Here is a 27,368-nt window from a genome sequence, read left to right as displayed (position 1 = left end):
ACCACAGTTTACTGAATTTTACTGTTGCTTATTGTAAAAAAACAAAACACTACTTTCAGTGCCAGCTGGGAACAGTTGTGCCCAGTTTATTGAATTTTACTGTTGCTTATTGTTGAAAAAAAAAACAGTACTTTCAGTGCCAGCTGGGAACAGTTGTGCCCATAAAAAAACACAGCTTATTGCCCATAAAAAAACACAGCTTATTGCATTTTAGAGTCAGCCAGTCATGACACTCCCATCCTGGGAATCAGATGGAGAGAAGCTGATGGTGTTTGTTCTGTAGGAGAAGATATAAAATAAATAGTGTAAGTTAAAGCATTCATGTGATCATAGCCATTAACAAACAAACATAGCGCAGCTCTGGGGGCAATGCGTGCGTATATTGCATATGAACACACATGTTATCTGCAAAACCGCATTGCAACCGGAGCTAGTGGAACTGATGCTAAATCTTATACTCCAACAAAGTTTAGCTACACATAAGTGTTCACATGCCATATCATATACTATAACTAACTATACTATAATATTTTGGTATTATTGGCTTTATATTATTACCTATTGGTCACAATTTGCTACACTTATGATTACATTGATTGGTTTAGACTTTTGCCGGGTTCACACTGCGCCGGATGCACAATGGTACATTTACAGCATATTTCAAGTGCATGGGCGCAACAATCACACCTGTGACCCCTGCCATTGCAGGGAGGGCCCAGAGGCTTTGGAGGCCCCTCCTCCTCCCTCCCCCTTACCGCAAGTGCAGTCAATTAGCAAAAAAATCCCTCCCTATTCGCTCACAAAAACTGTGTGAAGGAGCATGTGTAATTTTTTCCTGCTTTCAGATGCTGCTTCACAGCAGAACACTCTTTGCTGTCATTCGCCAACCCCCGATCACGTGACCTACATGGGGTTCAGGGACCAAGGGGGCCCTATGCTATCATTTTTGCAGTAGGGCCCTAGTTATGCCCCTGCTTGAGCGGATGCACTGTGCCCCTTTGCAGTGTCACATTATGCACCATTGTACATGTGATCTCCAGCTGAAGTTGTCATTCGATCCACAGCTGTCACTGCCCCTCGGGACCACTGCAGGAGAGAAGCATTATGAGGCTCCCCATTCAATTGTAATAGACCAATGGGAATCCTTCCTCACCATGGAGGATCCTCATTGAACCATCACTCAGTCAACCAATGTCTGCTACTAAAGTCCTAGCTGAGATGTGATTTGCTAAAACATGTCTAGAGATATCCTCTCCAGTACGGATATCATAAGGGATGCAGGCAATAAATACTGTCTGCCAAAAAAGTCCTAGCTGAATCACTGTTAGTATAAACATTTAACATCATTTTAAATGAGTTATGCCCTAAAATAAGTTTTTATAAAAAAAAAAAAAAAAAAAAAAACATGCCTTTTCCAGGCTCAGATTTACAACACAGGATCCTATAGGCACAGATACCCTGGCACCCTAGACTTCGCCCTACATGAACTTAAAAACCCCTGTCGAAACTGCACTGCAAGTGTGCTGGCTGTCCCAGCTGTCATTCCTCCCTTACTTTTGTTGCCTGCTGTGATCATGGCTGAATTCGAGAGTAAAATTCGGATACAATCGAATTCGAATCCGTGATCGGTGTCGATCTTCGAATTCGACTTCTGGATTCATAAAAAAATACCCGTGATCACGGGTGTCACGGAACAGCCGTGAGAAATGAAAACGCAATCGGTTTATTGCGCCAATTGCCATTGATTGTAGTCGGGCAAGCAATCAGAGTCTGACATTCCTGTTTTTTTTAAAAGGCAGTTTTTTTCCCCCCTTTACCAGCTGGCAGGAAACCTGGCCCTGTGACTTGCTAATTAAGCCAGAGGTGTAACACTCAGATGTTAATTAACAAACCAGGAGTCTTTTCAGAGCCAAGGAAGCTAATCCCAGCAGGGGGCTATTCAAAACCTGCTTTCACTCCAGACTATCCGGCACCGACCATGGGCCATCTGAATGCATATGATGTATGGTTTCTTGTCGATTATATGGCAACCGTACATCACACAGCTATGAAATTCATATAGTCTTATTCGGTAAAATCTGGCCATCGGACTGATATGAAATTCATCGTGATAGCCCGTCCGGTTACTGAGGTATGACCCTTCTCAAGAACTGGGTCCGTTGCACTAGCCATGTCTGATGTCATATTAATCTGTATTTTCCGAGAAGTATGAATCTGTTATCCACCTGAATATGACGTGTACCGTTTGTGAGTTATGGCATTTGATAAGTTTAAACCCAAAATCTCTCAGAGGGAAGGAATTGTCATTGGTGGGTAATTCAGAGGGGGCCGGCATTGCCACACCCCAAACCAGCTTCATCAAAAGCATCTGCGAGGGGCTCTTCCCTCATTCCTCCATTTTCCACCTTGATGAACGCACGGCCACCGTGAGGAACAAGTGGTGGCCATTTTGCTTGGATTTTAAATTGAGCTAAAACAAAGAATTTTACCAAGGACTTTATGATTCTTCCCACAAAAGGAAATTTTTAAATGAAACTAAGTATTTTTTTCCTTTTCTTTTTATACTGCGCTAGTATTGTCTCAATAATTGTTGCTTTTAATAATTGTCTGTATATATTAATTATTTATATTGCCCGTGAATAAAAGACTTTATCAAAGTCGTTCACTGTTCCGCTACCCTATTATTCAGCATACACAGAAACTGAACTCAGACTTCTGAAGAGACGATACTGTTGTTACTAGCCAGACAGAATAGAGTGTGTTTAACTATTTTTTATTTGCAGGTCGAGGAATAGCCAGTTAGTGAGTTCCTCTGTCTCAGGAAACAGAGGTGGTGGCAGTTATACCCTGAATTAGTGTGTATTTTGTAATTACCGTACCTAACAGGCTCCCTTCTGGTCGGGCTGCTGCCCAAGTTCCGTCGATTTCCATGCACCGAGTGCGACCAAAACTTGCATGGTCTGTGTGCTGAAACCGATTGGAAGGCAATTTGCGGTCTGACCACTAGGGCTCCTGTGACAATGGGTAAATTCGAATTCGCGAATTCTGAGAGCAACCCTGGTGAGAAAGCCCTGCCCTTGCGAGCTTACAATCTAAAGGAATGGGGGGAGGGGGGGGGGCAAGAGGTGGGATGGTGTACAATATTCAAAGCCTAGAGGCAGGTTATCTGGTAGGAGGAGTACAACTTGGCCAGAGGTCAAAGGCCAACTGGCCTAAGGTAGAGCGTATGATTGACAGAAAAAGTGCGTTTTGAGGGCAGGTTTAAAGATATCAAAAGTTGAAGAGTGATGATTAATGTGTTGTGGCAGAGGGTTCAGAATCAGAATCAGATCAGAATCAGAATTTATTATCGCCAAGTACAATGGTGGATTGTACCCGGAATTGGTTTTGGCGCATACAGGGTCGTTGATGAAGAAACAAGAAATAGCATACAGTTAAGCATGGCACATACATAGGAAAAGCATACATAGGACAACATTACAGCTTGTGCGTACAATTAAGCAGAGTGCAGCATTGCATACAGTTAAGCATGGTACATACATATAAACAATAAAAACAATTAAAGCAAAAATAAAAAAAAAAACAAGACAGAGAGCATTGCAGCATACACGTACAGTTAACGCAATACAACCATAGCAGGACATACACTGATAGCAGGAACAGAAAAGAGTGGGACTGGAGCAGCAGCCTGAGAGCTGATATGAGCGCTGCCATTTTCGGCACTGGACGCTACACAGCGACACGCTCCCAACAAGACAGGTGCTACCGATAGTCCACGGAAGTAGAGAGAAAGCTGAGGGGCATCATGATGGAGGCGGACAGCAGAGTTCACTCGGGTCAGGTTGCCCAAGGAGTAGCGCTCCTGATTTCAAGTCCGCACGGCTGGGTAATGAGGGTGCAGACACAGTGGGGGCCCTGTGGGGCCAGGGGGCACCTTTGCTGGGCAGCAATGGTGGACGTGGGGCCAGGGGCAATGGTGGACGTGGGGCCAGGGGCCACCCCGGCTGGGCAGCAGCAGTGGTGGACAGGCCAGGGGGGTTTACCTTTGGTGGTGGCAGGATGCTGATGCCCAGATGCAGCAGGCAGCATCACCTCCTCTGTGGCTGCGATGGGGCAGCATCGGGCCCTCCATTGATGGTGGCGTGGCCGTGCTGGTGACCTGATCTCAGGGTGACCTGTGGTGGAGGGAGTCCAGCAGGGGCCGGGGCTGCGATGGCCGTTCCCTTGGTGACTGGGGAAGCCACTGCAGTATAGGCCTCCTCTGCACGCGGGGAGTGTCCCACATGCCCGTGCTGGTGTCCTGGTCTCAGGGCGACCCGTGGTGGAGGGGGTCCGACAGCCCCAGCAATCCTGGCTGCGGACAAAGGGTAACCTGCCCGGCGATGGGGTGGTCTCTGGCGGCGGCCCTGGACGGCTGCTGATGGCGGCTGGAGCAGCCACCGGCCCCTGAAAATGTCGGAGTGGCGGCGCACGTGCTTAGCCCGCATGGCGGCCTCTTCCTAGGCGGCAGCCCCAGACGGCTGAGGGCAGTGTCGTTGCTGCCCTTCTCACTGTGGTCCCCGGCAGGAGAGATAGACCGCGGACAGCGTGGAGGCGAGCGGCGTCCCGGCTCCCCTGGCTGCAGCGAGTGGCGTCCCAGCTCCCGGCTCCCCTGGCTACTACGAGCGGCGTCCAGGTTCCCCTGGCTTCAGCGATCCCCACCACGAGCACCTCTGAGGCCCCTGCATGATCCCCAGGTGGGTGGAGGTGGTCAGGAGGTTGCCAGCGGGGAATTAGGGGGAAATAAGAGAAAAGGACCGGAGCCCTGTGGCCGTGGCGTCCTCGCATGGCGCCATCTGGGGTGAAGCACGAGCAAAATCTTGTATACGTGACTTATGTCCTTCACGTCATTTTCTTTGATTCTGATATGGGACTTTTTGATACACCTTCGGAAGTAAACCTTCCTTCACCCCGCCCGGATAATTTCCGCCCCACACTAACATGACAAATATTGGAATTGTGACAGTCGACCATATGCCCTTGACACAAAAACGTCTGCAGGATGCTTGTTGTCGCGAGCAGAGATCAGCGTGATGTGGGTAAGAGGAACAGAGAGAGGAGAGGGCATGAAAAGTGGAGATCAAAGATCGGTGACACTGATGAAAGGCATGCAGAGGAGGAATTAGCAATGATGAAAGCTGAATTAAAACGCCAAGATTACTGGGAGAAAAGATAAAGAACTGCTCTTTCCCGCCAGATAATTATAGCACTGTGGTACAGGCTTCAAGAATGTTCAGAGACTTATTATAGTTAATTGAAAAGAAAGGAAATTGTAAGAAAATATAATTTTCCAAGAAACCCCAAAGACCCGACAGTGATCTATAGAGGCAAATTTGCCCAGAAAATTCAAACCTCCTTTTAGCCAATAATAAAGAAAACAATTAGGAAGAAATAGGAATGAACAGGTTACTTTGTCAGTCAGGATATGTACTGTGGATGGGGGATTGATCAACAGAAGTGTGGTTCCAGAAACACACAATAAAATAACATTATAACCCAATGAGACACATACAGCTTGAATGTCTCTGGAGTATGGAAAACAAACTAAGTGGAAGTGCATACAAAAATATTTATTAACCACTCAAGGACCACAGGCTTTACCCCCCCCCCCTCCCCCACCCTAGTGACCAGGCTATTTTTTATAAATTAGGCCACTGCAGCTTTAAGGGCTAGCTGCATGGTCGTACAACTGAGCACACAAGTGATTCCCCCCCCCCCCCCCCCCCTTTTCAGTCAACCAACAGAGCTTTCTGTTGGTGGTCTGTGATCGCTGCTGCAGGCTATTGTTTGTTTTTTTAATTAATTTATTTCTCATTTTTTTAAACAAAACTTACTTTTTTTAATTTTTTTTCCTGCCCCTCCCCCCCCCCCCGCTCTATATTGTGAATAGATGGCGGTTTCGCTTGCTAACAGTCTTCTAGCGGTGATCGCCAATGGGAGGCTGTGGTGGAGCGGAGCTCCGTCATTCAAGCGGAGATGCGCACGCGATCTCCTACAACACACGCCCCCAGAACTTCATGCCAATTGGCGTTGAGTGGTCCTGGGGGAGCCGCCGTGTTCACGCCAATTGGCGTGGAGCGGTCAGCAAGTAGCTAAAGGACCATGTATTACCAGTGCTACAGTAGTTAAGAACTGGTGCTTTAATAAATAAATTTTAGGTGCTCCCACTTAGTTTGCTTTTCCTAATTTAATTCATGCAGAATTTATCAGAGCATGAAATTTGGGCACCAGCGGCTAATGGACGATTTGGGGCGCCCCGTAGAAGCTAATGCATGTATCGGCTATAAGGGGCCCAAAGCAGAAAATTGGTTGCGTGATATTTATCGTTTTGAAAATCGCAGCATTGTAATTTTTGAAAATTTCTATTGTTTGAAAAAATTAGAACTTTATTATTTTTGACATTTTTAATGTTTAGTAGAAATTTTGTAGAAATTATTCATTTTTGGAAGTTATCAGTTTAAAGTTTATAATTTTTAGTATTAAGGCGTCAGGAAGGGGGTTTAGGGATAGGGGTCAGGAAGGGGGTTTAGGGATAGGGGTCAGGAAGGGGGGTTTAGGGTAAGGTGTCAGGAAGGGGGTTTAGGGTAAGGTGTCAGGAAGGGGGTTTTAGGGTTAGAAATCAGGAAGGGGGGTTTTAGGGTTAGGTGTCAGAAAGGGGGGTTTAGGGTTAGGTGTCAGGATGGGGGGGGGGGTTAAAGGTTAGACGTCAGGAGGGGGGGTTTAGGGTCATGCGTCAGGAAAGGGGGTTTTAGGGTTAGGTGTCAGGAAGGGGGGTTTTAGGACTAGGCGTCAGCAGCCCAGCTAAAGCTAACAAAATTTTGGGATGCATTAAAAGGGAAATAAAAACTCGAGATGCTAGCATAATATTGCCCCTGTTTAACTCTCTAGTAAGGCCACATCTGGAATATGGAATTCAGTTCTGGGCACCACATTACAAAAAAGATATTGCAGTTTTAGAGCAGGTGCAGAGACGAGCAACAAAATTGATACGTGGGATGGAAGGTCTCACTTATCAAGAAAGGTTAGATAAACTGGGTTTATTTAGTCTAGAGAAAATACGCCTTAGAGGGGATCTAATTAACATGTATAAATACATCAGAGGGCAATATAATAGCTTGGCGGATGAGCTTTTTGTCCCTCGGCCTTCTCAAAGGACTAGAGGACATGATCTGCGCATGGAGGAAAAACGTTTTAGCCATTTATTTAGGAAAGGGTTCTTTACAGTTAGAGTGATTAAGATGTGGAATGCATTGCCACAGGAAGTCGTTATGGCAAACTCTATACCTGCATTTAACGGGGGCTTATGCTGGGAATACACGTTTCGTTTTTGCCTTCGTTTTAGCCTTCGTTTCGATTGTGCCTTTTGTCCTTTTCGTTCCCGAAATAATCGAACGTACGGTTAATATCACCACCCACGGTTTCGTTTTTTTTTTTCGATTCTGATGGTTTTGTTTTTCCAATGATCGAAGGCTGCAAAGAAACGAAACGAAAATCCCTTTTTACAGGGACGGACTAACATAAACGAACATATAATCGATCTGAACAGCCATCAAGCCTACCAATGGCTCGATTAGATGGATAAAGAGAGATAATATCAAACATGTTAGATCACTAGTCGTTCGTTTTTGGGGTCTATTAATCGAAACTATAATGAGATTATGACTATTTTCACATACGTTTTCAACACTCGATTCGTTTACTGAACGAATCGAAGGCTAAAACGAAGGCAAAAACGAAACGTGTATTCCCAGCATTAGATGCTTTCCTTGTGTTGAAAGACATCCATGGCTACAATTACTAGGTAATGCCTAATGATGTTGATCCAGGGATTTTATCTGATAGCCATCTGGAGTCGGGAAGGAATTTTTCCCTTTAGGGGCTAATTGGACCATGCCTTGTAAGGGTTTTTTCGCCTTCCTCTGGATCAACAGGGATATGTGAGGGAGCAGGCTGGTGTTGTACTTTATACTGGTTGAACTCGATGGACGTATGTCTTTTTTCAACCAAAATAACTATGTAACTATGTAAGGGGGGGTTCAGGGTTAGGTGTCAGGAAGGGGAGTTTAGGGTTAGGTGTCAGGAAGAGCAAATTCTGTGTGAGAGTAGGGTTAGGAGAGTAGGGTTAGGTTAAGTTATACGGTGGGTTTTATGGTTAGGCGTCAGAAAGGGGGGGTTTAGGGTTAGGCATCAGGAAGGGAGAGTTCTGTGTGAGAGTAGCGTTAGGTTGTAGTGAAATATTGTTAGCTGTAGTAAAATATTGTTAATTTATACTGATCTCATATTACAATAATTTATAATATTTACATTTTAAAATCGAAGAATACTAACAATATTCTTATGAAGAAAAGCAGGCCCCCATTTTTCCTCACCCCCCCCCCCCCCCTTTTTCATAGTACATAGTAATTCTTGGGGAGAATTTATTTGGAAAACTGCTGGTTCTCTTTTTAGCTCTCTAGTATGTCAATTTTGGCGTCTCTAAATGATATGTTTTGCCTTAGATTAGAGGGTGCTGTAATGTGGTTCTGTTCCCAACAACTGTGGGCTGAACCGGGGAAAATGTAGGGCTTTTGTGGCCACAGGAGGCAGCCTCCAGGTAAGCTTACTGTAGAGTCTTATATATCCAGTTATGTGTCTAACTGCAGATGGGCATAGTTATCATTTGCAAGCATTTCTGGACTGTTAGTACAGAAACCTCATAGTGAGAATGACTTTGATTAGACAGACATCAGGCTATTACTATAAACTATGTACTATGTGTACCACAGATACCATATTATCTTTTGTATTTATTTTCCATTCAGGTTTGCTTTACGTCAAGTATATTTAGAGAAGCAGCTAGCTTGACTGGCAGATCCCAAGATAATAGAGTCACCTTGAGATGAAATAGATTGTACTTGGGAGAGCTCAACTTATAGAACCACAGATAATAGAGTCACCTTGAGAAACAAAAGACTCTGCCCGGGAGATCATGCTTATCCTGTTTATCTTTAGCACAACAAGAGGTATAGAAACATCTTCTGGCAGGTTATTAAATGTGAAGTCAAGTGATCTTTCAAAGTGCATTGTAAGTGAAGGACAAAAACTGTATATACAGTATATAAACAACTGATATAGCTTATGGGATATGTTTTTGTAACACTTTTTAGAAACCCTTTTCTTCAATGTGCCAAAATTGCCGGCAGTGGATCATGGCACCACAAATGCCTGCCCCTTATTACTGGACACTCCACCAGGCCAGTAGAGTTGGGCCGAACCTCCGATTTTAGGTTCGCGAACCTGGTTCGCGAACCACCGCGGAAGGTTCGGTTTGCGTTAAAGTTCGCGAACCGCAATAGACTTCAATGGGGATGCGAACTTTGAAAAAAAAAATAATTATGCTGGCCACAAAAGTGATGGAAAAGATGTTTCAAGGGGTCTAACACCTGGAGGGGGGCATGGCGGAGTGGGATACATGCCAAAAGTCCCGGGGAAAAATCTGGATTTGACGCAAAGCAGCGTTTTAAGGGCAGAAATCACATTGAATGCTAAATGACAGGCCTAAAGTGCTTTCAAACATCTTGCATGTGTATACATCAATCAGGTAGTGTAATTAAGGTACTGCTTCACACTGACACACCAAACTCACCGTGTAACGCACCGCAAACAGCTGTTTGTGTAGTGACGGCCGTGCTGGACTGGTGCGCACCATGGCGAGAGTGCAGGTTTTGGTATACAGGTATACAGGAACAGGTATACAGTGGCGGGTCCACTGAACAGAACAGGTATGCAGTGGCGGGTTCACTGAACAGGTATACAGTGGCGGGTTCACTAAACAGAACAGGTATACAGTGGCGGGTTCACAGAACAGGTATGCAGTGGCAGGTTCACTGAACACAACAGGTATGCAGTGGTGGGTTCACAGAACAGGTATGCAGTGGTGGGTTCACAGCACAGGTATGCAGTGGTGGGTTCAATGAACAGGTATACAGTGGCGGGTCCACTGAACAGAACAGGTATGCAGTGGCAGGTTCACTGAACAGGTATGCAGTGGTGGGTTCACAGCACAGGTATGCAGTGGTGGGTTCACTGAACAGGTATGCAGTGGTGGGTTCAATGAACAGGTATACAGTGGCGGGTCCACTGAACAGAACTGGTATGCAGTGGCAGGTTCACTGAACAGGTATACAGTGGTGGGTTCACAGAACAGGTATGCAGTGGTTGGTTCACAGAACAGGTATGCAGTGGTGGGTTCACAGCACAGGTATGCAGTGGTGGGTTCAATGAACAGGTATACAGTGGCGGGTCCACTGAACAGAACAGGTATGCAGTGGCAGGTTCACTGAACAGGTATGCAGTGGTGGGTTCACAGCACAGGTATGCAGTGGTGGGTTCACTGAACAGGTATGCAGTGGTGGGTTCACAGCACAGGTATGCAGTGGTGGGTTCACAGCACAGGTATGCAGTGGTGGGTTCACAGCACAGGTATGCAGTGGTGGGTTCACAGCACAGGTATGCAGTGGTGGGTTCAATGAACAGGTATACAGTGGCGGGTCCACTGAACAGAACAGGTATGCAGTGGCAGGTTCACTGAACAGGTATGCAGTGGTGGGTTCACAGCACAGGTATGCAGTGGTGGGTTCACTGAACAGGTATGCAGTGGTGGGTTCACAGCACAGGTATGCAGTGGTGGGTTCACAGCACAGGTATGCAGTGGTGGGTTCACAGCACAGGTATGCAGTGGTGGGTTCACAGAACAGGTATGCAGCCAGACAGGAACAAGTTAAGCCTAACTAATCTTTCCCTGAGAGACAGTCTGCAGCAGCTCGCCCTACTCTCACTAACGCAGGCAGCCTGCCTTATATAAGGGGGGGTGGGGCTCCAGGGGCTAGTGTAGCCTAATTGGCTACACTGGGCCTGCTGACTGTGATGTAGAGGGTCAAAGTTGACCCTCCATGTGCATTATGGGGCGAACCGAACTTCCGCAAAGGTTCGCCTGCGGGACGCGAACGCGAACCTCTGAAGTTCACATGGAACCGTTCGCAGGCGAACCGTTCGGCCCAACTCTACAGGCCAGGGGGTGTCTAAAGAGCCTCCAACCCACCAGCTGTGAGCACAGTGCTTTTGCAAGAAGGGGGCTATGTCGCCTCTTGTTGTGAAGCAACCCACTGGTGAGTTCCACTGAAGTTAATTTTACAGCTGGTTCACACGGAGACGCTTGGCAGCGTTTACCGCCAAGTGTTCGGGATTCGTCGGCTAAACACTCCCATTCAAGTGAATGGGAGCGTTTAGCATTGCGCGGTTACCGGTGATTACCGTAGATTGTGCATACGCGGCGTTCCGATCCCGATTTACCGCGTCGTTTCAGCCGGCCCTAGAAACCGCATGCGGCTTCTAGGGCCGCCTAGCCCCGCGTCTTCATGTCCCTTTGTGGGGACGAAAAGCGCCAATCGCGACGGGAAGCTGATGATTACTGCTGAAATTGATCAAGAAATGGCCTTGTGACGCCGCATCAGACCTCGCTGGTCTGACACTGTCCCCTAATGTGTCATTTGCCCCCCCCCATGCCCAGTGTACTACAGTATATTACCTGTCCGTGACCGCCGCTTGTCCTCCGCTGGCTCCGGGCGAACTCCTTGCTCTATACAAGTGCCCCACTTGGTTGCCGGAGTAATGGGACCGCATGTGTGACGTCACACACTTGCCTGCATGTCTGCCGACAACCACATGGGGTGCGTGTTTGGAGCAAACTGTGAGCTAAACTGTAAGTAATGTATAGTGCACTGAAGGGCACATTAGGGGGGGCAGCATTGGGGGTTTTGTCGCATTCGTCGCTCGTCCCAATATTGCTCATTGTTACCGCCGCGCACCCAATCAAGCAAGTCGGCCCTACATCTTTCAGCAGTCCGACTGGTTAAAGTGATTTATTTCGGCACAAAATTGGTCGCATTGTCGATTGGGCATGCTCTTGGCAGCACCCATTTTGATACGATTCCGATTATAATAATGGAATTCGATGGTCGATCGGCCGCCAAGTCGCCTGATGTATGCAGAACCGGGACAAGGTCCTTCAGCACCCAAGGCTGAGACAGCAAAGTGCGCCCCTCCATCCCTCCCACCCCAGCCGTCACACACTAATTGCTATTAGACTAAGAGGCGCCCCAGGGCCCCCAACAACCCCAACACCTTAATCTCTAGTTATCTGGCTTGCAGTCACTGCTATGTATGTCCTTTTCTTATTTCTTTGTGCTTCAAACACAATTGGGAATGACAGCTGAATGAATTGTGCGCCCCCTCCTATCTGCGCCCTGAGGCTGGAGCCTCTTCAGCCTCTGCCTCGGCCCGGCCCTGGATGTATGGAACCGTGTGGTTTGTAGTGAAAATATTTCGGCTTGATTGTGGTTTGCTACTACACTCTGCCTAGTTGTCCTTGCTTTATTGCATAAGGCCATACGACTGCTCGGACTGTGTTATTAAATAAGTCCATATGTTGCGCTTGGTTATTAAATGAGGCCGTATGACTCTCTGCAGGGCGTTATTAAATAGGCCCATATGTGCAGCTGGGGAAAGCAGCGCGCTGAGCGAGCGGGATCCGTCCTCCCAGAGATGTAATGACCTGGATGTTAGCACACAGACCCGTCTGAATTCAGGTCACTTTGACATGACGAATGGGTTTCCACTGATCCGTGCAAGAGTGACACTTACCATCTCATTGTGCAAAATTACTAAATTATTTATGTCTTCTATAGACTGCATTATTTTTTTATGCATATGCAAATGTATAAAATACAATATAACCCTCACAAAAAACAAGCGAGTATATATTTATTTATTCATTTGATTTATATAGTGCCAGCATATTACCCAGAATACACAATACCAGAATACACAATACAGATAATAAGCAATAAAGTACAGAATGTCAGATCATACACTGGAGTAATAGTCACAGTAATTCAAGTTCACCTTATTCTGTGAGCGGGATGCATGATCAAGTAGGATAAACAAGGTGGGAGGGCCCTGCCAAAGGCTTACAATGTAAAAGGAGAGGGGGTGGTGACAGGATCAGAGGTGTAGCTATGGGTGGGCAAGGGGGGACATGTGTCCCTGGGAGCAGCACTGTGAGGGTGCTCAGCATGACCATTGCTCCCCCACATGCATGAGAGGTGGCTCGCTGGTTGCCCGAAGTGCCCCTGCTTCTCTCCCTCCATCTGCAGAAGCACTAACAGCAGCAGAATAAGGCTATCTAAAGGGGGCACATCTGGCTAACTAAACAGGGTGAAGGGGGCACATCTGGCTAACTAAAGGGGCACACATTTGGCTATTTAAAGGTGGACACATTTGGCTATCTGAACGAGGTAAGGGGGCACATATAGCTATCTAAATAACTTTTGACTCCACCCATGAGCATGATCACATTCTGATGTGTGGCCACGCTCATTTAGTTCAGAGGGGGGTACAAAAACTGTCTTTGTCCCCGGGCACTGAAAATGCTTGCTACACCTCTAGACTAGAAATGGCCCCAACGGTTTGCCGGCGAACGGTTCCAGGCGAACTTTCGGTGGTTTGCGTTCGCAAGCGAAGGCGAACTTTTGCAGAAGTTCGATTCGCCCCCATAGTGCACCATTAGGGTCAACTTTGACCCTGTAAATCACAGTCAGCAGGCCCATTGTGTGTAGCCCCATCAGGCTACACTCACTCCTGGAGCCACTCCCCCCCTTATATAAGGCAGGCTCCGGCGGCCATTACACTCACTTGTGTGCCTGCTATAGCGAGAGAAGGGCGAGCTGCTGTAGATTGTTTCTCCTAGGGGAAGATTAGTTAGGCTCTTGGCTTGTTAGCTTGCTCCTTGCTGATTCTTATTGCTATAATAGCACCCCACAACAGCTCTTTTGAGAGCTAATCTTGTTCTTAAGATCTATTTTTTTTTTGTGTGTGTCCCAATGACACTTTTCAAGAGAGAGGCGGGGTAGTGGATATACCCCAGGTGCGATCAGGCCACCCACTTTCTGCTGGGCTGCTCCCGAGTGCCACTGAAAAAAATACAAGAAAAAGAAGGGGCGCTCTCAGCTTTCAAGTTGCAGTATGGAGTAAGCTTCCAGGACAGGTCTCACCTGTTTGAAGTTTGGCCAGTACAGCGTACACGGCCACGTTTAGCGTCTGTCCCTCTCTGCCGAGCCGGGGACCAAGCTCTCCAAGTCCGATAGGGCGGATGTGATGTCACTCCCTCCTGCGTATTTCCTGGATGGTAGTCATAGAAACCAGGGCTCGCTTCCTATACAATGACACAGCGAGCGGCGCCTGTACGCTGGGAAATGGGGATGGATAGTGGCAAAAAGGAGCCACAATAAGGCTCAATTGGGCTAAAATTATTTATTAAAATTGACAACGCGTTTCACGGAGGATCAGCCTCCGCTTTTTCAAGTCTCCTTGACTTGACTCCTTATTGCCACTATCCATCCCCATTTCCCAGCGTACAGGCGCCGCTCGCTGTGTCATTGTATAGGAAGCGAGCCCTGGTTCCTATGACTACCATTCAGGAAATACGCAGGAGGGAGTGACGTCACATCCGCCCTATCGGACTTGGAGAGCTTGGTCCCCGGCTCGGCAGAGAGGGACAGATGCTAACCGTGGCCGTGTATGCTGTACTGGCCAAACTTTAAACAGGTGAGACCTGCCCTGGAAGCTTACCCAATGACACTTTTGTTGCATAGACAGCCTTGGTAACTCATACTGTGTGTGTGCCACTGCCAGCCAGGCCCAGCACATTCAGTGGCTACCTGTGTGACAGGTGCACATTGTAATACCCAGTACTGCATATACCTAGTACCTGTTGTGTTTAGTGAACCCACCTTATCACTGCATATACCTACCTTTTGTGTTGAGTGAACCCACCTCACTGCATATACCTACCTTTTGTGTTGAGTGAACCCACCTCACTGCATATACCGACCTTTTGTGTTGAGTGAACCCACCTCACTGCATATACATAGCTGTTGTGTTCAGTGAACCCACCTCAAAGCCGACTACCTGGCCTTGAGTGTGGATGTAGACACTGTGAGCAGCGATGATGAACCCTTGGACTACTGGGTGTGCAGGCTTGACCTGTGGCCAGAGCTGTCCCAATTTGCCATCCAACTTCTGTCTTGCCCTGCCGCAAGCGTCCTGTCAGAAAGGACCTTCAGCGCAGCTGGAGGCATTGTCACTGAGAAGAGAAGTCGCCTAAGTCACAAAAGTGTTCAGTACCTCACCTTTATCGAAATGAATGAGGCATGGATCTCGGGGGGCAATCACTTCACTTCACTTCAAGGCTCATATGTATCAATTGGGGTGTAAACTTAATACTCACCATAGCGATGCAGAAAGATAGATCCAGTGACACCCTCGATGATGAGCGCTCCCTGTTTCATCTTCCTGCTGGAGGGTATTTGAAACATCCCGGGATGTTATATGACGGGCACGAACGGGAAGTCAACCGATCAGGGTACTTTGTACGAAGTCGTCGGAGATCTTAAAGGTCTGATCCGCCATGACGGTCGTTATCGCAGCACGACACTAAATGAAGGTCGATTACGATTTTAAATTACTGCAAACTGTAAAAAAAAAAATATATAATACATTGAAAGGACCAATCAAAATTAAAATCACTAATCGCAAATCGCTATCACAATCCCTGACAAGAAGCTTACACTTTTTAAAATCACTACTAAAATTGCCAGAAAACACTAATTAAAAACGCTAGCGTTTGCGCTAGAGATTTGTAGTGGGTTCCAGGCCTTAGGATAGAAGTGGGCTTAGACCTACCAAATGCATTGCCAGTGCTAATAAAATTGATTAATTATATGAATTTGTCTTCAACCGAGGTAAGCCACTTCAACTTTTTCTCATTTTATTGTTTTTAACGAAGTTTTCGTGTGCCTCTTCCCCTCTCTTGTGCATTTACACCCTACTTTGGAGGGGTGTTCTAGTTGGTCCCTTGTGGCGTCATCACCAAGTGGACCTTATAGTCTCTTCTTATTAGAGTGTGACCATCATCCGGTCAGCTGGATACCCGAGTGGAATTTGGTTTATTGATCTCCCCTCGCCTTCAGTGGTTGGTTGCCCTTCTGCAACCTCCCTTTGTGAGTATCCTTTTTCACCGCTTACAATTAATCTCCCACTGTTTTGTGACTTACTGCACCATTTGGGATCCTGCTGTCTTTGTGTTTTTGGTTTTTTATGGTGCTCGCTGATCACCCCCCAAGCTATTGAACAGCTTTTCTTACTTTGTTTCAACCAACCTTAGCAGTCATTTTTGGCACACAGGCCCCTGTAATTTCGCGTCTGCTCTTTAGATGACAATACAGTAGAATCCCGGTTATCCAAACTCAACTAACTAGCAGTCTCTCAACCAACCAGCACAAATTGCCGGCAATACTCACTGCGGTAAATGCCAACTTTTTAGGCTGTTTGAGGGCTCTGCTGTGCTTAACAGGGATGAGCAGAAACTACGCCAGTGCGAATTTATGCATCGTAGTTCGCACCTACGTATCGTAGTTCGTAGGTGAAGTTTCAGAACTACGCTTATGAATTTACGCGTAGCTTACGCTCACTATGCGTAGTAAACATGTGTATTGCGTAGTGAACTACGAATGCGTTACTCGCATCTAATTTGCATAGAAGAGTTCCCGGTATAAGCAATTAAAGAGGAATTAATGCGTAGAATTTTTTGCATGCGGGCATAAGCATTCGCATACACTACGCTTCGCACTATGCGTAATTGCGTATTTTAACGCGTAGTATACAAATTGCATGCAAAGCGAATATTTGATTTCGTATTTCCAATTCTTTGTGATATGTGTGACAAGGGATATGGTTAGAGGTGTGGAAGGGCGTGTCTTAAAGTGTCCCTCCTTCTTATGTCAAAATCTTGGGAGGTATGCTGATTGGCAGTGGCGTAGCTAAGGATCTATGGGCCCGGTGCAAGTTTTACATGGGGACCCCCCAAGCACTCTATACATAATAATTGATACGGTGCATCAAAACCAGCCAAGGACAACCACAGTGTCACAGGTGCAAGACGGGGATGGGGGACAGTTTGTTAATGATTACTACTATTCAAAGTATCTATAGAAGTGATTATTACCAGCACAGGACTAATAGTCTTGCTTGAGGGAGGGCCCCTTGGGGCCTCCCTGGCCCAAGGGCCCCGATGTGGTCGCTACCTCTGCACCCCTTATTGCTATGCCACTGTGGATCGGGAAGCTCAGCTAGGGGCTCTGGGCTAGTGACAAGTTGCACACAAAGGATTGAGTTCCGATTCCAAGTGCAATAGTTGTGTATCTAGGTTAAAGTGACACTAAAGTAAAAACTAAAACAACCCACTTTTGATATAATGAATTGTATGTGTAGTACGGATAATGAATCAAACATTAGTAGGAAAGAAAAGAGTCTCATATTTTTATTTACAGTTATATAGCTTTTTATTTTTTATAACATTGCACCATTCTGTCATATTTGCAATTTACAAACCATACTCTGTATTTTAAACTATGAAACAGAGCAGAGCTAATGAACCTTTGAACTTCCCTGCTGTAAAACCTTCTCTGAAGCTGTCTCTCACTGTTTCTTTGATGTATAAGTGCTTCAGAAAACAGGACTGTATCTGCCCAAAGTTGGGTCCAATAGCACAGAGAAGATCTTTTGCATAGATAACAACTGAAGCTCCTTAAAGTGTAACCGAGCCAAAGCTGACCTCAAGATCCTATTGAGGCTTCCCTCTTTATTTTAATGTCTCTCATTGGCTAATCAAATTGGGGTAGCACAGCTCCTCTTCCATGTACATTGCCGCGCAATAGCCGACTGAGCTCACCCACGCATGCGCAATAAGCCAGAGGCGTGGTCTCCGTGCTACTGCGCATGAGCGAGCGGGCTCACAAGGCTACAGCACAGCCATTAATATGGAAGGGAAGCTGCGTGGCCCTGATTCATAGGGTGGCCACGCTTTATGAGGGGGCGGGGGGGCTGTGGACAAGAGAGAGGTTTCACTTTAACTCTTCCTGTACTGGAAATAATATAAAACTCTTTTCTTTACTACTAATGTTCTATTTCTTAGCTGTACTACACATACCCTTCTTTGGGCTTGATTCACTAACCGGCACTAAGTGTTAGCGCCTGAGTAAAAAAGAGTTTTCCGGTGCTAAGCCGGTTAGTGTGCCTTATCTGAGGTTAGTGTGCCTTATCTGAGTTAGTGTGCCTTAAGTAGTTTTGTGCACAGTAAAAGATGGACAAAGCTACATCGCAAACTGCAGACAAGACTAACCTCAGACAAGGCACACTAACCTCAGATAAGGCACACTAACCTCAGTTAAGGCACACTAACCTCAGACAAGGCACACTAACCTCAGATAAGGCACACTAACCTCAGATAAGGCACACTGACCTTAGACAAGGCACACTGACCTCAGACAAGGCACACTAACCTCAGATAAGGCACACTAACCTCAGATAAGGCACACTAACCTCAGATAAGGCACACTAACCTCAGACAAGGCACACTAACCTCAGACAAGGCACACTAACCTCAGATAAGGCACACTAAACTCAGATAGGGCACACTAACCTCAGATAAGGTTAGCACTGTAGTTTGTGCCCACTAAGTGATAAGGCACACTAATCGGCTTAGTGCTGGTTAGTGAATCAAGCCCTTTATCTCATAAGTTTATTTTCAGTTCAGATTCCCTTTAATTTCAACTCATTTTACTGACATCAGCACCACAAACAGCACCCTCTGCCTCTGCACACATTTATGAATGTTTGTCTAGAGATCAATTTGCCTATGTTGGATTTTTTTTCACATGAGCTTTGGGGTAACGTTAATGGAAGTGTACACTTGGCTAAACTGTCACCCTGGAACTGAAGTCATCAGCCTAAATAGTGGAACCACTTCTCTATTTCCCTCCGGCGACCTGACAGAAGGCCATGAGTGGCTCTTAGGCCCAAGGGAGAGACTGGAAGGTGAATTTCAGGATGCCCAGTGCTGGAATTTCCCTGCTTAGTGGTAAACCTGACAGTTGACAGAGACAGTTAATGTCAGCTGCATGCATGATAAGCTGAGTGCAACATCAGCAATTCAGCATAGTGATATATCTGGAAAGGGGCAAGATCACTTATGCAGTATATGATTGCATTATTCATTTGGCTGTATAGTTGAAGCATTGCACAAAAAATGTATAAAAATACAGTAGTGAAATTAACTTCCTACAGTGGCTACTGGTTTTTTATATAGTCATTCTAAACATCATCTCAGTGTTAGGTTTGAAGCCCCCACAAAGTTGTCTACGGTAATACCTGAAATCAGAGCTGGTCAAATATGCTCTTGCCCAATATTAAACTTGGTTGTTGTTATTATTACTAATTTCTAAAATAGCATACTCCTCTAAGGTACTGTACAGAGTGAGAAACACTATATAGGAGAGAACAGAGGCGCCAAAAGGATAATTTGGGTTTTAAATGAGCTTAAAAGCCAAAAATTTGGTAATTAGAGGAGGCAGTGGTGGACTTACCCCCTCCAAGCAGACACAACACGACTGTACATTCAGTCTATTTATTAACGAACTCCAGATAAAACAAAGCAACGCGTTTCACGGGTCAGCACCCGCTTCCTCAGGCAATAGAAAAAGGAGTTACAGCTGCAAATGACAGAGATCAGAGGGTATATTGTTTCTGCTATGATACATCCTACATTTAAAGCTTCGATCAATGAGTGACAAACATGTGCAACATAATATGGTATATTGGCAGTAAAGGTACAGTATTTTGTATTATAGAATTGTTATGTTGGTGGGTTGTGTTGGAGGGGGGAAAAAATGGGAGGGGAGGAGAACCACACAGGGGTGGGGGATGGGGGAAACCTGGGGGAAGGGGGGGGGGAGGGGGAGAGGCCTAGGGAAAGTTGTGTATCAGGAGGAGGGAGTGGGGGGAGGGGGGGGAGGAAGGGGTTTATCAATTATAGCCATGGGACGTGCAAGTTACAGATCAAGTAGCAAAAGAGGTGACTGTAGATCAAAGGTAGTAAAAGAGTGTGAATGGCAGCAAAACAAACGAAACAGTGGCAGCAGAACATACCTGTAAGGCTTGGTGGTGTATTCTCCACAGTCAGCATGCAACGCATGAGCTGGCGTGGAGGAGGTACACACACTAGCACCAGGAAACAGGCTATCCCTAGTATAGTGGAGGGGAGGACTGACTCCAATAGGAGATTGTGGCGCACAGAGCCGGTGCAGATCTGACAGCCACAAACAATGCTTTTGTTATAACGTCTCAGCGCAAAGTAGCGCTGAGCGCATAAACCAGAACTGAGGAGATCAGGACAGGTAGACAGAATGAACGCTTGCTAGCTAGCGGCTACTTAGCGACAGCAAGCGTCCAAAACCAGACAGACTGGAATGAGGCAGCCAATGCGATGCGGCGATGGCGTGCCTCACAAAGACAGGACAGGATAGTCAAAAAATAGCAGGATTAAGATAGATGAACGTAACACAGATAAATATACAATAAGTATGTTTTCCTAGCGTATTACAATTACAGCTATCAATGAAACTATTTGTAACGTCTGACTAACATATGTATATATCGGCAATGAACCGATATATGACATAAGCAGGAACGCTGACTAGGAATGGAGTAACACAGGGAACAGGACTCAGAAGGATTCGCTATCTCTTCGCAGAGATGAACGCAATCCACAAACGGTAACAGAACAGGATTCAGAAGGATTCGTTATCTCTTCGCAGAGATGAACGCAATCCACAAACAGTAACAGAACAGGATTCAGAAGGATTCGTTATCTCTTCGCAGAGATGAACGCAATCCACAAACAGAACCAGGAGCAGGGTAACTACCTCAGCACGGGTGGTCACGGTACGCGCAACCTACCAAAACGTGCTGGAAAGCTGACTAACTGCACACAGGATATAAACAGTTCGTGTACGTATACATCAGCGACACTGATGTATCAACGTAACACAAATACAAGGAAAATAATAAACGTGCTGGTATGCATATATATTGGCAATGAACCAATATATGATGCAAAGACCAGCAAAGTATCTTTATAACAAGAAACACGATCGGGGGCTAAAGCGACAGCAAGGCAGGCTTAAGCTGAAGCTATGAAAATCCAAGGAAACCCTGCAGGAAGCAGATCTTTATACTGAGGTCATCCAATGGGAGCAGACATGCAGATTCCCACACAGGTGAATGATAATCAGTCACAAGCTGACAGCAGGGAAAGACAGACAAAGCTATGCAGCTTGCATGGAAATAGATCAGAACTGCCTGAGCTGCAGCACTACTACTTCCAGCAATAGCTGCTGCAGCAGCGATCATTACAATACCCCAGTATGGGGTTAAACATTTAATTTAATTTAATAGTGAATTTCTCAACCAACATCAGACCACTTTTTTTTTTTTTTTAATACAAATGTGACATAGACCTTTTATTCTGACCTTTTACTCTGTACTTTTAATATTATAAACTATATGTTGTATGTATATTCATGTATATGCTTTTTATCAAGACCTGGTTAATCTCTGCTATTTATTATATCTTTTTGGCAAATGTTGTAGTTACTGCTGTGTATCTGGGCCACCTCCAACATGGTGACCCATCAGTACTGAGAACCAGGCATGCCTTTTCCAAGATGGCGGCCTGACTCCTCTTTAAAAGGGTAAGTCCTTGTATGCTCCGCCCACTGATGATGCACTTCCTCTCCCCAGTTGATGTCACATCCTGAACACTACTTAGCATGCTCAGACACTCTCTGCCATTACAGAGGTGCTGAGTGTTGTTTGTTTTGCTAGATGGTAAGTCCTGGTGGGTACACCCACTTACATTTTGTCTTTACTGCTGCCATCTGTAATTTTTAACCCCATACTGGGGTATGTTCTGCTGCCACTGTTTCGTTTGTTTTGCTGCCATTCACACTCTTACTACCTTTGATCTACAGTCACCTCTTTTGCTACTTGATCTGTAACTTGCACGTCCCATGGCTATAATTGATAAACCCCTCCCCCCCCACTCCCTCCTCCTGATACACAACTTTCCCTTGGCCTCTCCCCCTCCCTTCCCCCCGTCCCCCAGGTTTCCCCCATCCCCCACCCCTGTGTGGTTCTCCTCCCCTCCCATTCTTTCCCCCCACCAACACAACCCACCAACAGAACAATTCTATAATACAAAATACTGTACCTTTACTGCCAATATACCATATTATGTTGCACATGTTTGTCACTCATTGATCGAAGCTTTAAATGTAGGATGTATCATAGCAGAAACAATATACCCTCTGATCTCTGTCATTTGCAGCTGTAACTCCTTTTTCTATTGCCAAAGGAAGCGGGCGCTGACCCGTGAAACGCGTTGCTTTGTTTTATCTGGAGTTCGTTAATAAATAGACTGAATGTACAGTCGTGTTGTGTCTGCTTGGAGGAGGTAAGTCCACCACTGCCTCCTGTAATTACCAAATTTTTGGCTTTTAAGCTAATTTAAAACCCCTTTTATCCTTTTGGCGCCTCTGTTCTCTCCTATATAATATTGTATCTACCCTGGGTGGAGGGTTGCGACCCTTTTCTACTATCTACAGAGAGCGACTTCTTATTCCTGAGTGGGGTCAGGATAATCTCCCAACCTGCCTTTACAGTGGTTGCCTATTGGTGACTCATGCTTGTGAGTATAACAACTATTACTCTTTGTCATTATCCCCTTTGTCAATACATACTACACTATTGGGGCTCTTGGTGTTCCTCTGTTTATCTCGTTTGAGAGTGAGAAACACATATGTTCTTGGTTACAATAACCAAGTACCCAGTGCATACATTATGGGCAGGTAGTGTTGTGTGAACTTGTCATGGTGAGGCTCAGCAGGTGGACTGGCTAACCGCCTGTGTATGGTTCCAGGACTGCCGCTACTTTATGAGCAATCTGGGAAATTGTTTAAGGGGCCTGATTCATCTGCCGGGACCTCCCAGGTCACCCCCCACCCAACTTAACAGTGTTCCGTAGGGCCTCTGTAGAGTCTTTGGCAAAGAACAGACTCACCTGTTCCGGCAGGTGCGCTCCTCTGTCCTCTGTGGAGCCGTACTCTTCATCTTCATCATCATCTTCATCCACCAGTAGCTTCAGCTTTTTTGTAGCACGTTATAATGTCCAGGTAGTGGAGGAGAAGCGTACCTGTGAGGATGAAGGTGGTAGTGCTTGGAGCCACAGACCAATGGAGGAGCATGCCCCTCAGGACAGCAGAGGGATCCCTGGGGAGCAAAGACACAAAGGGACCCCTGATGCCACTTTAGGGAAGGGGGATTATGTCGGGAGGCCCCTGAATTAATTTTGCTTGGAGGTCCTATTGTTACTACTATAACCAGCCCTGCTTAATTCACACACTAAACCGCACCTTGACAGTGTTGGTTGCCGGCTTGGGTCACCTCTTCCCCCTTCTTGCTGTGCTGGCCTCCTTGAGCTTTGAATAACACTGACACAATAAAAAGATAGTATGGCTCCACCCCTAAATATACAAAATTCAGTTCATCACACTTAAAAGATGTTTTTTTTTTATTTGAACCAGAGTTCTCTTATTTATTCTTCATGTAATATTCCTTCAAATTGCGGACAATACGTGTAGACACAACATCAGACCTTCACTTCACATCAAGAAATGCCTGGCACGTGTTTCAGGGCCAACAGCCACTTCCTCAGAGGCACATCGTATACAAAACATCCATGGGCCTATGTCAAAACTTGAACTCGCAATCTGGAGTGTAGAATAGAGCTACCATCAGCGATGCTTACACAGCTGCGTGGGCTGCAAGAGTTTTGTATACGATGTGCCTCTGAGGAAGTGGCTGTTGGCCCTGAAACACGTGTCAGGCATTTCTTGAGGTGAAGTGAAGGTCTGATGTTGTATCTACATGTATTGTCCGCAATTTGAAGGAATATTACATGAAGAATAAATAAGAGAACTCTGGTTAAAAAAAAACCCCGTCTTTTGTGCTCCTTGAGCTTTGGCCTACCCCTCATTCCTCTGTTCCGGTGCCGCACTGCAATCGACCATAGAGACCTAGATAGGCAGGCAGGATGAAACTGGAGGTAACTTAATTATTACTTTCATGGAGGTAAGCTAAATGACTTAATACAATGGATTAAATAAAGGAAGGAAGAGTGATACATTGAAGATATAGAGGATTACTACTTATAGGAACATTGTCAGGTTGGGGTCTGTTTGGAGCAATACCCATGAGACCAGTAATGGTTTAGCCCTCTTCCCTCTGCATTTCTAAGGGCCCATTCACACTGTGGTGCTTTGCGGGCTTTTTCCAGTGCTTTGAATGATTTCTGGCAATTAGAAATGCTTTGTGTACAATGTATGATCATTCACACTGCAGCGCTAGCGATCCGCGGAAATCGCAAATTCAATGCATGCAGCATTTTTTGAGTTATTGTGATGCAATTTTCATTTCACTGAATGAGAATCACAAAGGGCAATCGCTATGCACTCGCCGCAAAATCGCGATCGCCATTGCAAGTGTGAATGGCGCCAATGGAGCATCGCCTGTTAACTCAAGAATGCATTATGGTGTCATAGCAGGTAGCAGGAAATGTAGGTGACTGCCCACTAGCGGCGGAAGTTTGGGTGCCTCAAAAGCCACCCATTAAATAGCAGTATTGAGGGGAAATTTGGGCTCCCACAGCATCCAATGTTTATCGGTCACAGTGGGCGCGAAAATTACCTCTCAATGCTGCTATATCACTGGTTGCCTGTGCCGATGCCCAAAACATTGCTTTTCTTGCAGCAATTGGCGGAGGCGGGTGACAGGAGGGAACAGTGGTAAAGGTTAGTCGTGGGGGAGTGATGGTTAAGGTTAGGTGAAAGGGTTGGGTGGTTAAGGTTAGGCATGGGGTGGTTAAGGTTAGGCATGGGGGTGGTTAAGGTTAGGCATGAGGTGGTTAAGGTTAGGCATGGGGGTGGTGAAGGTTAGGCATGGTGGTGGTTAAGGTTAGGCATCACAGATGGTTAAGGTTAGGCATGGGGGTGGTTAAGGTTAGACATGGGGTTGGTTAAGGTTAGGCGTGGGGTGGTTAAGGTTAGGCATGGGGATGGTTAAAGTTAGGCATGGGAGGTGGTTAAGGTTAGACATGAGGGTGGTTAAGGTTAGACATGGGGCTGGTGGAAGGTCCAGGCAAAATAAAAAAACAAAATCCACTTACCCGGGGCTTCCTCTAGCCCCTGGCAGCTGTCCTGAGCCCTCACCACAGCTCCGGTGGCTCCTGTTGTCCTACGCTGCAAAAGCAGACCTCTCCAGGTCGCCTTCCTGGTCGACTTCTTGTGCGTTCCACCGTGCGGGTCACGTGGTCCAGCCGACGTCATCAGCATTGTACTGCGCAGGCGCAGAACTACTGAACCACGCAGTGGGACCAGGGCCGGATTTGTACTTTTTACCACCCAAGGCCAACTATATTGTCTGTATGGTTGTTATTTCTGTGTGCCCCAATGAGAATTCTACTTACTTTCCATCATTGGATGTCACAGGCAATAACTATTTTAGTAATATGCGTATAGATCACAAGTTATGTTTTGAACTTTTATGTTATGTTTGCTATCTCGTTAAAGATGGACCCATTGTGTCACCATGAGACTTAGGCTGATGTGTACAGGCAGGATAGAGCTTACAGGTGTTGCAGGGATGATACAAGGACAATACGGAGTACAGGACAGAGAGTTCAAAGGTTAAAGCTGTCCTTGAAGATAGGGATTGCTACATAGAACAACTTTACTGCCCCTCACTGAGCCGCCCCTAAATTTCTGGTGCCCTAGGCCATGGCCTATGTGGCCTGGCCAGAAATCCGGCCCTGGGTGGGACGCACAAGAAGCCGACCAGGAAGCCGACCTAGCACGGCCAGCTTCTGCAGCGCAGGACAACAGGAGCCACCGGAGCTGTGGCGATGGCACAGGACAGCTGCCAGGGGCTGGAGAAAGCCCCAGGTAAGAGGATGTTGTTTTTTTCAGCATCCTGGATGAATCCTTTAAGATTAGGCATCAGGTAGGGTGTTTTTGCAGAGGGGATGGTTAGCATTAGGCATCGGGGGAGGATTCTGTGCAGGGCAGTTTCTAGGCTAAATTTCACCCAGGGCGAGAGTGTAAAAAATCGCCCCCCCCCCCCCCCCCCAAGGAGCCAGGCATAGGTGCCCGCAGTATAGGTTAGCTACGTAGGTGCCTCCAGTATAGGGTAGCCTGTATAGTTGCCCCATTATAGGTTAGATAGGTAGTTGCCCCCAGTATAGGTTAGCTACATAGGTGCCTCCAGTATAGGGTAGCCCATATAGTTGCTACCAGTATGGGTAAGATAGGTAGATGCCCCCAGTATAGTTTAGATAGGCAGGTTCCCGCAGTATAGGTTAGATAGGTAGGTTCCCGCAGTATAGGTTAGATAGGTAGGTTCCCCCAGTATGGGTTAGATAGGTAGGTTCCCCCAGTATGGGTTAGATAGGTAGGTTCCTCCAGTATGTGTTAGATAGGTAAGTTACCCCAGTATGGGTTAGATAGGTAGGTTCCCCCAGTATGGGTTAGATAGGTAGGTTCCTGCAGTTTAGGTTAGATAGGTAGGTCCCCGCAGTATAGGTTAGTTAGGTAGGTTCCCGCAGTATAGGTTAGTTAGGTAGGTTCCCGCAGTATAGGTTAGTTAGGTAGGTTCCCGCAGTATAGGTTAGTTAGGTAGGTTCCCGCAGTATAGGTTAGTTAGGTAGGTTGCCGCAGTATAGGTTAGTTAAGTAGGTTGCCGCAGTATAGGTTAGTTAGGTAGGTTCCCACAGTTTAGGTTAGATAGGCAGGATCCCGCAATACAGGTTAGTTAGGTAGGTTCCCGCGGTTTAGGTTAAATAGGTAGGTTCCTACAGTTTAGGTTAAATAGGTAGGTTCCCGCAGTTTAGGTTAAATAGGTATGGGTGGCAGGAGAGGAGCACAGCAGCGGGGGATGCGGACATAATAGTCAGGGCCGGATTCAATCCCCCCCCCCCCAAAGATCCATACACACCGAGCGGGGTTGGGGGGGGCTTGTAAGGGTGGAGAGGAGCAGTAACTAAAGAGGTGGTCAGGGCGAGGAGATATCAGTGAGGTAGGAGTTAGGAAAAAAAGGATAGAGTGGGGCAGCCAGAACTGAGGGGGTGGTCAGAGTGAATAGGTTAGCCAGGTAAGGGTAGAAATTAAAGGGGCTAGCCAAGACCATTTTTTCCTTAAGGGCAAACCTACAACAGCTCACAGCATGCCCCCCTCTATAGAGGCAATACAGCTGCCAAAATGCCCCTACCCCTCCACAGAGGCCCC

At 46.4% G+C, this 27,368-nt stretch overlaps 1 long non-coding RNA gene across 1 annotated transcript; it reads right to left on the bottom strand.

Annotated features, from left to right (window-relative positions):
* Window positions 1-67: 67 nt before the first annotated feature.
* On the bottom strand, window positions 68-19,050 carry LOC137525847 (uncharacterized). Its single transcript, XR_011023029.1, has 3 exons — window positions 18,903-19,050; window positions 15,365-15,608; window positions 68-277 (listed from the first exon to the last, which is right to left on the bottom strand). It is a non-coding gene; the product is annotated as an uncharacterized lncRNA (long non-coding RNA).
* Window positions 19,051-27,368: the final 8,318 nt, after the last annotated feature.

This window comes from Hyperolius riggenbachi, chromosome 7 (assembly GCF_040937935.1).
Source record: "Hyperolius riggenbachi isolate aHypRig1 chromosome 7, aHypRig1.pri, whole genome shotgun sequence".
NCBI classification, from domain to species: Eukaryota; Metazoa; Chordata; class Amphibia; order Anura; family Hyperoliidae; genus Hyperolius; species Hyperolius riggenbachi.
The sequence above is the reverse complement of the archived record's forward strand: the minus strand, read 5'-3'. Positions and strand labels throughout refer to the sequence as shown.